This window comes from Oncorhynchus masou, chromosome 6, assembly GCF_036934945.1.
Source record: "Oncorhynchus masou masou isolate Uvic2021 chromosome 6, UVic_Omas_1.1, whole genome shotgun sequence".
Lineage (NCBI taxonomy): Eukaryota > Metazoa > Chordata > Actinopteri > Salmoniformes > Salmonidae > Oncorhynchus > Oncorhynchus masou.
The window spans coordinates 59,697,228-59,708,190 of NC_088217.1; the positions used below are offsets into that span (position 1 = coordinate 59,697,228).

Below are 10,963 nucleotides of genomic sequence, written 5' to 3' on the forward strand. Positions count from 1 at the left end.
TTCGGATATCATATGTGATACCTCCTTCCAAAAATCTAGAATTTTCTCACAGACCCACAGACAATGAAACAGATTCCCTTTAGAGTGATTACACTTGTAGTATATATCTGGAATTGTACTATTAAACTTATTTAACTTAGCAGGGGTTACATATGTTCGCATCAACCAATTGTATTGCAATTGTTTTAGCCGAATATTCACAGTTTGTGTCTGAGCCTTAGTACGTATACTACTCCATTCATCCAAGACTATGTCCTCCAAAATATTTTCCTTCCAAGAGTTCAGTTTGTGCGCAGAGGATTCGGTTGGGCCAGACCCTAGAATATTGTATAGAGCTGAAATTCTACCCTTACAATGGGTTGAGATCGTATTTTCTAAAGTGGACAGATGGGGTTCTGTTAGGTTTTGGTTTTGGGCAGCCATGAGGAAGCTCCTTAGCTGCAAATATATAAAAAATGTTTTCTAGGAATGTAATATTTTGATATGAGTTCTTCAAATGACATAAAAATACCTTCTTTCTTCTTTATACAGGTCTCAAACGTTCCTTAAACCCTTGCTGGCCCATAGTTGGAAACCCAGATCAGGTCTCCCAAGAGAAAACATGACAAAGAATACATTTTCACCAAGGAACTTCCGCAGCTCATACCAAATGTTGATTGTATTACACATTTTTTTAGTGTCTTGATTTCAGCTGAGTAAATGTAGAGGTTAAGGGGTAATTTGAGTACAATTTAAGACATTTCAATCTCCATCCACGAAGGGAGAGACTCAGAGGTAAAATAATACATAGCAGTGCAAAGCTGAGCTGCCCAGTAGTACCACTGGATAATAGGTTAATGGAGCCCCCCTCTGTCATACGATAGGTACAATAAGGGCAAGTGAACTCTGGGATGTCTGTTATTCCAATTAAATAAAGTGGACGTCTTTTAAGCCTTGTGAAGAGGTATGGCGGTGGAGGCAAGGGAATGTCCTGAAATAGATTCAACAGTTTTGGGAGGACATTCCTTTTCAGAATGTTAATCTGGCCAATTAAAGATATACAGTTGAAGCCGGAGGTTTACATACACTTTGTTACAACACAGAGGCGGATGCAAGATGCAAGCAACGATGGTTTTAATGAATGTAGTTCACAGCAGCAACATGACAGACAGACTGTACTCAGAAGGAATCCGACCCAGGAACTCGGGCGCATCTTCCGATCATAACGTGCTGAGAAAACCAGGGGAGTGTGTCCAGAGGAGTAGGAAGGAGCACAGCAGATAATCCACACAAGAGAAGAGCACGGACACACGACACAACCTCAGAGAAGAAACAACGATCTGACAACAAGAAACACTGGTAACAGAACATATAAAGGGAAGATAAGTGGTTCCAGCTGGCGCAGACAATCAGGCCGAGATTGGGAAACCACGCCCACACAAACACTGGAGAGAGAGAGAGAGAGAGAGAGAGAGAGAGAGAGAGAGAGAAAGAGAGACGGAGGCAGTGGATTCATGAACCGTGACAATACCCCCCTGAACGCCTCCTGGCGTTCCCAGGCGAATTTACCTGTCGATTGAAATCATCGATAAGGGAGTGATCCAGAATGTCCCTAGCAGGTACCCAACTTCTCTCCTCCGGGCCGTAACCCTCCCAGTCCACCAGGTACTGGAATCCGCGTCCCCTCCTTCTAGAGTCCAAAATACGATTGACAGAAAAGGTGGTCTCCCCATCAACAAGTCGTGGCGGCGGGGGAACCGGGACCGGCGGGTTAATGCGTGCCTGAAACACAGGTTTTATTTTAGACACATGAAAGGTAGGATGAATTCTCCTATACGCCGGAGGAAGCTTGAGCCGGACCGCCACCGGACTAATGATCCTGGTGACTCTGAACGGGCCGATAAATTTGGGGGCAAGCTTGTTCCGGAGTGGAATGTTCTTAGTAAAAGCCACACTCTTTGGCCAACGACGTATACCGGAGGCTTCGACCGGTGGCGATCGGCCTTAGCCTTGGTGCGCGCCCCCACCCGGAGAAGAGTCTCACGGGCTCTGCTCCATGCGTGACGGCACCTCTGGATGAAAGCGTGAGCGGAGGGAACAGTGACCTCGGACTCCGTACTGGGAAAGATAGGTGGCTGGTAACCTAAACTACACTCAAACGGAGAGAGACCCGTGGCAGCCACTGGCAACGAATTGTGAGCGTACTCAACCATAGAGAGTTGTTGACTCCAGGAAGAGGGATTCTTAGAAACCAAACATAACACTCTCTCCAAATCTTGGTTGGCCCTCTCCGTTTGACCGTTGCTCTGGGGATGAAACCCTGAAGACAGGCTGACACTCGCTCCCAGTAACCTACAAAACTCTTGCCAAAACTTGGACACAAATTGGGGCCCCGGTCAGAAACTACGTCCATCGGCAGGCCATGTAAGCGAAAGACGTGATCCACGACAGTTACCGCTGTCTCCTTGGCAGATGGTAATTTAGGCAAGGGAATAAAATGAGCCGCCTTCGAGAACCGGTCCACCACGGTCAAAACAACCGTCTTGCCCTGGGAGGGCGGGAGGCCGGTAACAAAATCTAGCGCGATGTGGGACCAGGGTCTCGAAGGGACCGACAGCGGTTGGAGTAACCCATCTGGGGGTCGATTAGAAGTCTTCCCAGTGGCACAAACCGAGCAGGCCAAGACAAAACTGTGAATGTCACGAGCCATCAATGGCCACCAAAAGCGTTGCTTAACCAAAAGCTAGTGCGGCTGACTCCTGGATGACACGCTACGTTGGAGCAGTGCCCCCACCGAATAACATCGGACCGACACCCTCCGGCACAAACAACCGATTAGGCGGGCAACCGGGCGGAGGCGTGACCCCCTCTAAGGCCGTTTTGACCCTCGATTCAACCTCCCATGTGAGTGTGGAGACCACTAGGGTCCCGGGTAGGATGCACTCGGGAGTGGATGGGCGTTCGGAATGGTCAAAATGCGAGAAAGGGAATCGGGTTTGACATTCTTGGAACCCGGGCGATACGAGAGAGAGAAGTCAAAACGTCCGAAAAGAGTGCCCACCGCGCCTGCCTGGAGTTGAGTCGCTTGGCGGTTCTGATATACTCCAAATTCTTGTGATCGGTCCAAACTATAAAAGGTACCCCCGAACCCTCTAACCAATGGCGCCACTCCTCCAGTGCTAACTTCACTGCCAACAACTCTCTGTTGCCAATGTCGTAGTTGCGTTCCGCAGGTGATAACCGATGGGAAAGGAACGCGCAAGGGTGCATCTTGTCGTCAGAAGAGGAACGTTGGGAAAGTACCGCACCTACCCCCACCTCTGAAGCGTCCACCTCCACCACGAACTGACGCGAGGGATCGGGAGCTATGAGGATAGGAGCCGAAACAAAGCGGCTCTTGAGTTTGGCGAATGCAGCCTCGGCTGTATCGGACCACCTGAACGTCACTCTGGGAGAGGTTAAGGCGGTAAGAGGAGCGACTATCTGGCTAAAGTTGCAACGAAACGCCGGTAGAAATTGGCGAATCCCAGAAACCTCTGTAGGGCCTTACGGGAATCTGGGCTTGGCCAATCCACCACAGCCTTAACCTTGTCGGGATCCATGCGAATACCTTCAGTCGAGACGATGTAACCTAGGAATGGAACGGATTGTGCATGAAAAATGCATTTCTCCGCCTTGACAAAAAGTCCATTCTCCAGCAACCTCTGAAGCACTCGTCTGACGTGTTGAGCGTGTTCCTGGAGAGAAGAAGAAAAAATCAGTATGTCATCCAGGTAAACATATATGAACTGATCAATCATATCTCTCAGCACGTCATTGACGAGTGCCTGGAAAACCGCTGGGGAGTTGGATAGCCCAAAAGGCATGACCAAATATTCGAAGTGCCCTCTGGGGGTGTTAAACGCGGTCTTCCATTCGTCCCCCTCCCTTATGCGAACCAAATGATATGCATTACGTAAATCCAACTTAGTGAACACGGATGCTCCTGTAACCTTTCAAAGGCGGAGGACATCAACGGTAAGGGATAGGTATTCTTCACTGTGATGTTATTCAACCCACGGTAATCAATGCAAGGACGCAGAGATCCGTCCTTCTTCCCCACAAAGAAGAACCCCGCCCCCGCTGGAGAAGAGGAAGGACGAATGAATTTAGATGCCAGAGAACCAGAGATGTATCTCTCCATAGCCTCCCTCTCAGGAACAGAAAGTGAATATAACTTGCCTTTAGGCGGAGACTCACCTGGCAATAATTCTATTGCACAGTCATAGGGACGATGCGGAGGAAGGGAAGCAGCACGGGACTTACTGAACACCTCCTTCAGGTCGAGGTATTCAACGGGCACGTTAGACAAATCCACTGCCTCCTCTAGAAACACAGAATCAGACACAGACGAACAAGCAGACACTAAACAGGACTCAAGACACTTGTTACTCCACATGGATATAGAGTTATGACCCCAGTCAACTCTGGGGTTGTGTTGGGTGAGCCAAGGGTGGCCGAGAACTAATGGTGCAAGGGGTGAGTCCATGAGTAGGAATGATAGTGTCTCAGTGTGATTGCCAGAAGTGATGAGTGTGATAGGTTCAGTGGTGTGAGAAATGTTGGGGAGTTCTTGACCATTGAGAGCGTTGACGGATATCTTGTGCGTGAGTGAGGTGATAGGGATCTGGAGTTTGTGAGCGAGCTTGAAGTCCATGAAATTACCCTCTGCTCCTGAGTCCAGTAAGGCTTGGGTGTCGTGCGTGTGGGTGGCCCATCTTAGTCTTACCGGGAGGAGAGTAGATGATGAGGTCTTCTCTGTGGTGACACCACCCGATAGTAGCCTCATGTTTACTACCGGGCCTGATCTTTTACCGGGCAGGAGTGGATAAAGTGGCCCGCTCTACCACAGTAGAGACAGAGTCCTTGGGATCTCCGCCTCTCCCTCTCTTCCCGGGAGAGGCGAGCTCTCCCCAGCTGCATGGGTTCGTGAGCGGAGGCTGAACTGGCCGTGTTCCCGACGCTGGCATGCCAGCCCTCCGTGTCGTTATACGGTCTGTTAGGGCATGCTCGGCGGCCAATACGACTCAGACGAGCGTCGACCCTCAGGGCTAGTTCCACTAGTCCATTTAAACTCCTGGGAAGGTCCAGAACATAAATCTCCTTCTGGATCCGGTCCTCCAGTCCATGCAGGAACATGTCCCACTGCGCCTCCTCGTTCCACTGACACTCAGCGGCCAGAGTGCGGAATTGGATGGAGTATTCCGATACTGAATGGTCTCCTTGGCGAAGGTCAGCGAGTAGTCTGGCCGTCTCCCTACCCGCCACGGCCCGATCGAAGACCCTTCTCATCTCCTCGGAGAGTGTCTGGAAAGAGGTGCAGCATGGGTCCTGGTTCGCCCACACCGCCGTTCCCCAGAGAGACGCTTTGCCTGATAGCAGTGTGAGTACGAATGCTACCTTAGACTGTTCACGGTTGAAGGTCCGTGGCTGCAACGAGAAATGCATGGAACATCTCGTAAGAAAGGCTCTGCAATAGTCAGGATCACCTGAATAACCCTCTGGTGTCGGTAGCCGTGGCTCTAGCTGGGAATCCGGCTCTGGCGGGGCGGGTTGAACTGCCGGTGTAGGTGGCGCAGCGGAACCCCTCAGATGTTGCAATTGTTGGGTCAGCTGGGATACCTGCGTCGAAAGGGCTTGTACTGCACGACCTGTGCTGGAGATGTTCTCCTCTTGTTGATCCATTCTCGTGATACTGCGGGAAAGGAATTCGGTCAGACTCGTTGAACTCGCTGCATCCATGGTCTGGTCAGATCGTTCTGTTACAACACAGAGGCGGATGCAAGATGCAAGCAACGATGGTTTTAATGAATGTAGTTCACAGCAGCAACATGACAGACAGACTGTACTCAGAAGGAATCCGACCCAGGAACTCGGGCGCATCTTCCGATCATAACGTGCTGAGAAAACCAGGGGAGTGTGTCCAGAGGAGTAGGAAGGAGCACAGCAGATAATCCACACAAGAGAAGAGCACGGACACACGACACAACCTCAGAGAAGAAACAACGATCTGACAACAAGAAACACTGGTAACAGAACATATAAAGGGAAGATAAGTGGTTCCAGCTGGCGCAGACAATCAGGCCGAGATTGGGAAACCACGCCCACACAAACACTGGAGAGAGAGAGAGAGAGAGAGAGAGAGAGAGAGAGAGCGAGAAAGAGAGACGGAGGCAGTGGATTCATGAACCGTGACACACTTAGGTTTGGATCATTAAAACTCGTTTTTCAAACACTCCATACATTTCTTGTGAACAAACTATAGTTTTGGCAAGTCGGTTAGGACATCTACTTTGTGCATGACAAGTAATTTTTCCAACAATTGTTGACAGACAGATTATTTCACATATAATTCACTGTATCACAATTCCAGTGGGTCAGAAGTTTACATACACTAAGTTGACTGTGCCTTTAAACAGCTTGGAAAATTCAGAAAATTATGTAATGGCTTTAGAAGCTTTGTAACGGCTTTCGTCTGGTGTAGGAGAAGCGGACCAAAATGCAGCGTGGTATTTTTGAGACATGTTTAATGACGAATGAAAAAATGAACTATACAAAAACAACAAACGGAACGTGAAAACCTATACAGCCTATCTGGTGACAACAAACACAGAGACAGGAACAATCACCCACAAAACACTCAAAGAATATGGCTGCCTAAATATGGTTCCCAATCAGAGACAACGATAATCACCTGCCTCTGATTGAGAACCGCCTCAGGCAGCCATAGACTATGCTAGACACCCCCAAGACAAAACACACCACAAAAAACCCATGTTACACCCTGGCCTGAGCAAATAAATGCAGACAAACAATACATTTCGACCAGCACATCAAAACAATAGGGGGGGTCCGGGTGGGCGTCTGTCCATGGTGGCGGCTCCGGCGTGGGACGTGGACCCCACTCTATCAATGTCTTAGTCCCTCCTCCTCGCGTCCTAGGATAGTCCACCCTCGCCGCCGACCATGGCTAAGTAGTCCTCACCCAGAACCCCACTGGACTGAAGGGCAGCTCGGGACTGAGGGGCAGCTCGGGACTGAGGGGCAGCTCGGGACTGAGGGGCAGCTCAGGCAGGTAGTTGGATCCGGCAGATCCTGGCTGGCTGGTGGTTCTGGCAGATCCTGGCTGACTGGCGGTTCTGGCAGATCCTGGCTGACTGGCGGTTCTGGCAGATCCTGGATGACTGGCAGATCTGGAAGAGTCTGGCTGACTGGCGGATCTGGAAGAGTCTGGCTGACTGGCGGATCTGGAAGAGTCTGGCTGACTGGTGGATCTGGAAGAGTCTGGATGACTGGCGGATCTGGAAGAGTCTGGCTGATCTGGAAGAGTCTGGCTGACTGGCGGATCCTGGCAGACTGACGGATCTGGCTGCTCCATGCAGACTGGCAGATCTGTCTGCTCCATGCAGACTGACAGCTCCATGCAGTCTGGCAGCTCCTTGCAGACTGGCTGCTCCATGCAGACTGGCAGCTCTGGCTGCTCCATGCAGACTGGCAGCTCTGGCTGCTCCATGCAGACTGGCTGCTCCATGCAGACTGGCAGCTCTGGCTGCTCCATGCAGACTGGCAGCTCTGGCTGCTCCATGCAGACTGGCAGCTCTGGCTGCTCCATGCAGACTGGCAGCTCTGGCTGCTCCATGCAGGCAGGAGACTCCAGCAGCGCTGTAGAGGAGGAAGGCTCCGGCAGCGCTGAACAGGCGGGAGACTCCGGCAGTGCGGGAGAGGAGGAAGGCTCCGGCAGCGCTGGAGAGGCGAGGTGCACTGTAGGCCTGATGCGTGGTGCTGGGCCGAGGACACGCACAGGAAGCCTGGTGCGCGGAGCTGCCACCGGAGGGCTGTAGTATGGAGCGCTGACCCAGGTGCCATCAAATCCCGACACGCTCCGTCGGGTGAATTCCATGCTTAAAACACCAACACAGCAACTCCATCATTACTCTCTCCTCCAACTTCCCCATTAACTCCTTCACAGTCTCTGCTCCGCTCACCTCCAACACCGGCTCTCGTTCTGGTCTCCTCCTTGGCTCCTCACGATAAACAGGGAGAGTTGGCTCAGGTCTGACACACTCTCCCTGAGCCCCCCCCCCCCCAATAAATTTTTGGGGCTGACTCTCAGGCTTCCACCCGCGTTGCCATACCGACGCCTCTCCACTTTATCCGCCTCCAGTTCTTCTTTGGGGCGGCGATATTCTCCAGGCTGAGCCCAGGGTCCATCTCCGTCCAATTCTTCCTCCCATGTCCATTCCTCTCTTTGTTGCTCCTGCTGTTGCTGTTGCCTGTTACCACGCCGCTTGGTCCTGTTGTGGTGGGTGATTCTGTAACGGCTTTCGTCTGGTGAAGGAGAAGCGGACCAAAATACGGCGATATTCTCCAGGCTGAGCCCAGGGTCCATCTCCATCCAATTCTTCCTCCCATGTCCATTCCTCTCTTTGTTGCTGTTGCTTGTTACCACGCCGCTTGGTCCTGTTGTGGTGGGTGATTCTGTAACGGCTTTCGTCTGGTGAAGGAGAAGCGGACCAAAATGCAGCGTGGTATTTGAGACATGTTTAATGACGAATGAAAAAACAAACTATACAAAAACAACAAACGGAACGTGAAAACCTATACAGCCTATCTGGTGACAACAAACACAGAGACAGGAACAATCACCCACAAAACACTTGAATAATATGACTCCCTAAATATGGTTCCCAATCAGAGACAACGATAATCACCTGCCTCTGATTGAGAACCGCCTCAGGCAGCCATAGACTATGCTAGACACCCCCAAGACAAAACACACCACAAAAAACCCATGTTACACCCTGGCCTGACCAAATAAATGCAGACAAACACAATATATTTCGACCAGGGCGTGACAAGCTTCTGATAGGCTGATTGACATCGTTTGAGTCAATTGGAGTACATGTGGATGTATTTCAGGGCCTACCTTCAAACTCAGTGCCTATTTGCTTGACATCATGGGACAATTAAAAGAAATCAGACAAGTGTGGAAAAGTTAAAAACAGATCATTAAAGATTTATAGTCATCTTCGTTGGGAACATACACATTAATTAAATTCAACTGCTCGGACAGCAAGGTACCCTGTATAATAATAATATCTGCCAGCGGGACCACATTGTTTGCAATATATGATATGGAATGGATTTATGGATAAGAATATGGATAAGAATAATAAATCCTCTTGCATATATCTTAGGAATGTTGCCAGATAATAGATGTGATTCTTGTAAAAATATAACCTTAGCCTGAAGTTGTTTTAATCTACTTATTACGTGTTTTATTTTGCCGATTTGATTTAATCCCCTAAAGTTCCATGATGTAAATTTAACCTTAACACTATCAGTCATCAAATTTACCAGGGACACTAGAACATTGCCCCATAAGAGCACATTGGATCAGCCTAATATACCAATAGACCTCTACCACCATAAACAAAAACACAAAGGACGCTTTAAAGCACGTCATTGTACATAAACACATGCCTAACAATCAACCACGAACGTGTGATTAACCCTCTCACCCCAAAGTCTCTAACAGACCTCCCCCTCTGTGACACTCCATATAAGGTACTCAACAGATCCACACACATCTCTGCGTTTTTTCCCCCTCTGTATACCTTCTACCCGCCACTTGTCATTACATTATATTGTGTTCACCATTTAACAAAGAAACAAACAAAATACCAGGGGTGAGCCAGAATATAACACCACTGTGATCTACCCTCATATAGGCCAAAATAAAACATGTCATGAAAATGTCCTTAATTACCAAATGATGAGGGTGCAAATCACACACCAGTCAGAGATCCTAATGTTTCCAGCGCCGACAGAGATGGCCGCCTCGCTTCGCGTTCCTAGGAAGCTATGCAGTTGTTGTTTGTTTTTTACGTGTTATTTCTTACATTAATACCCCAGGTCATCTTAGGTTTCATTACATACAGTCGAGAAGAACTACTGAATATAAGAGCAGCGTCAACTCACCATCAGTACGACCAAGAATATGACTTTCGCGAAGCGGATCCTGTGTTCTGCCTTTCACCCAGGACAACGGAATGGATCCCAGCCGGCGACCCAAAAAAATGACTCCGTAAAAGAGGGAAACGAGGCAGTCTTCTGGTCAGACTCCGGAGACGGGCACATCGTGCACCACTCCCTAGCATTCTTCTCGCCAATGTCCAGTCTCTTGTAAACAAGGTTGATGAAATCCGAGCAAGGGTAGCATTCCAGAGGGACATCAGAGACTGTGACGTTCTTTGCTTCACGGAAACATGGCTGACTGGAGAGACGCTATCGGAGTCAGTGCAGCCAGCGGGTTTCTCCACGCATCGCGCCGACAGAAACAAACATCTTTCTGGTGAGGGGCCTTTAACAAGGCTCATCTGAAAACAAGACTCCCTAAATTGTATCAGCATATCGATTGCGCAACCAGGGCTGGCAAAACCTTGGATCATTGTTATTCTAACTTCCACGGCGCATATAAGGCCCTGCCCCGCCCTCCTTTCGGAAAAGCTGTCCTCAATCATCAAGTTTGCGGACGACACAACAGTGGTAGGCTTGATCACCAACAACGACGACGAGACGGCCTACAGGGAGGTGAGGGCCCTCGGACCTCCTCACACTCAACGTCAACAAAACTAAGGAGATGATTGTGGACTTCAGGAAACAGCAGAGGGAACACCCCCCTATCCACATCGATGGAACAGTAGTGGAGGGGGTAGTAAGTTTTAAGTTCCTCGGCATACACATCACAGACAAACTGAATTGGTCCACCCACACAGACAGCATCGTGAAGGCGCAGCAGCGCCTCTTCAACCTCAGGAGGCTGAAGAAATTCGGCTTGTCACCAAAAGCACTCACAAACTTCTACAGATGCACAATCGAGAGCATCCTGGCGGGCTGTATCACCGCCTTGTACGGCAACTGCCCACAACCGTAAGGGTAGTGA

At 49.7% G+C, this 10,963-nt stretch overlaps 1 long non-coding RNA gene across 1 annotated transcript; it reads right to left on the reverse strand.

Moving 5' to 3' along the window:
- Positions 1-1,094: 1,094 nt before the first annotated feature.
- Positions 1,095-1,898, reverse strand: LOC135542363 (uncharacterized). The gene is made up of 2 exons (XR_010456062.1): positions 1,549-1,898; positions 1,095-1,424 (listed from the first exon to the last, which is right to left on the reverse strand). It is a non-coding gene; the product is annotated as an uncharacterized LOC135542363 (long non-coding RNA).
- Between the last annotated feature and the right edge of the window lie 9,065 nt (positions 1,899-10,963).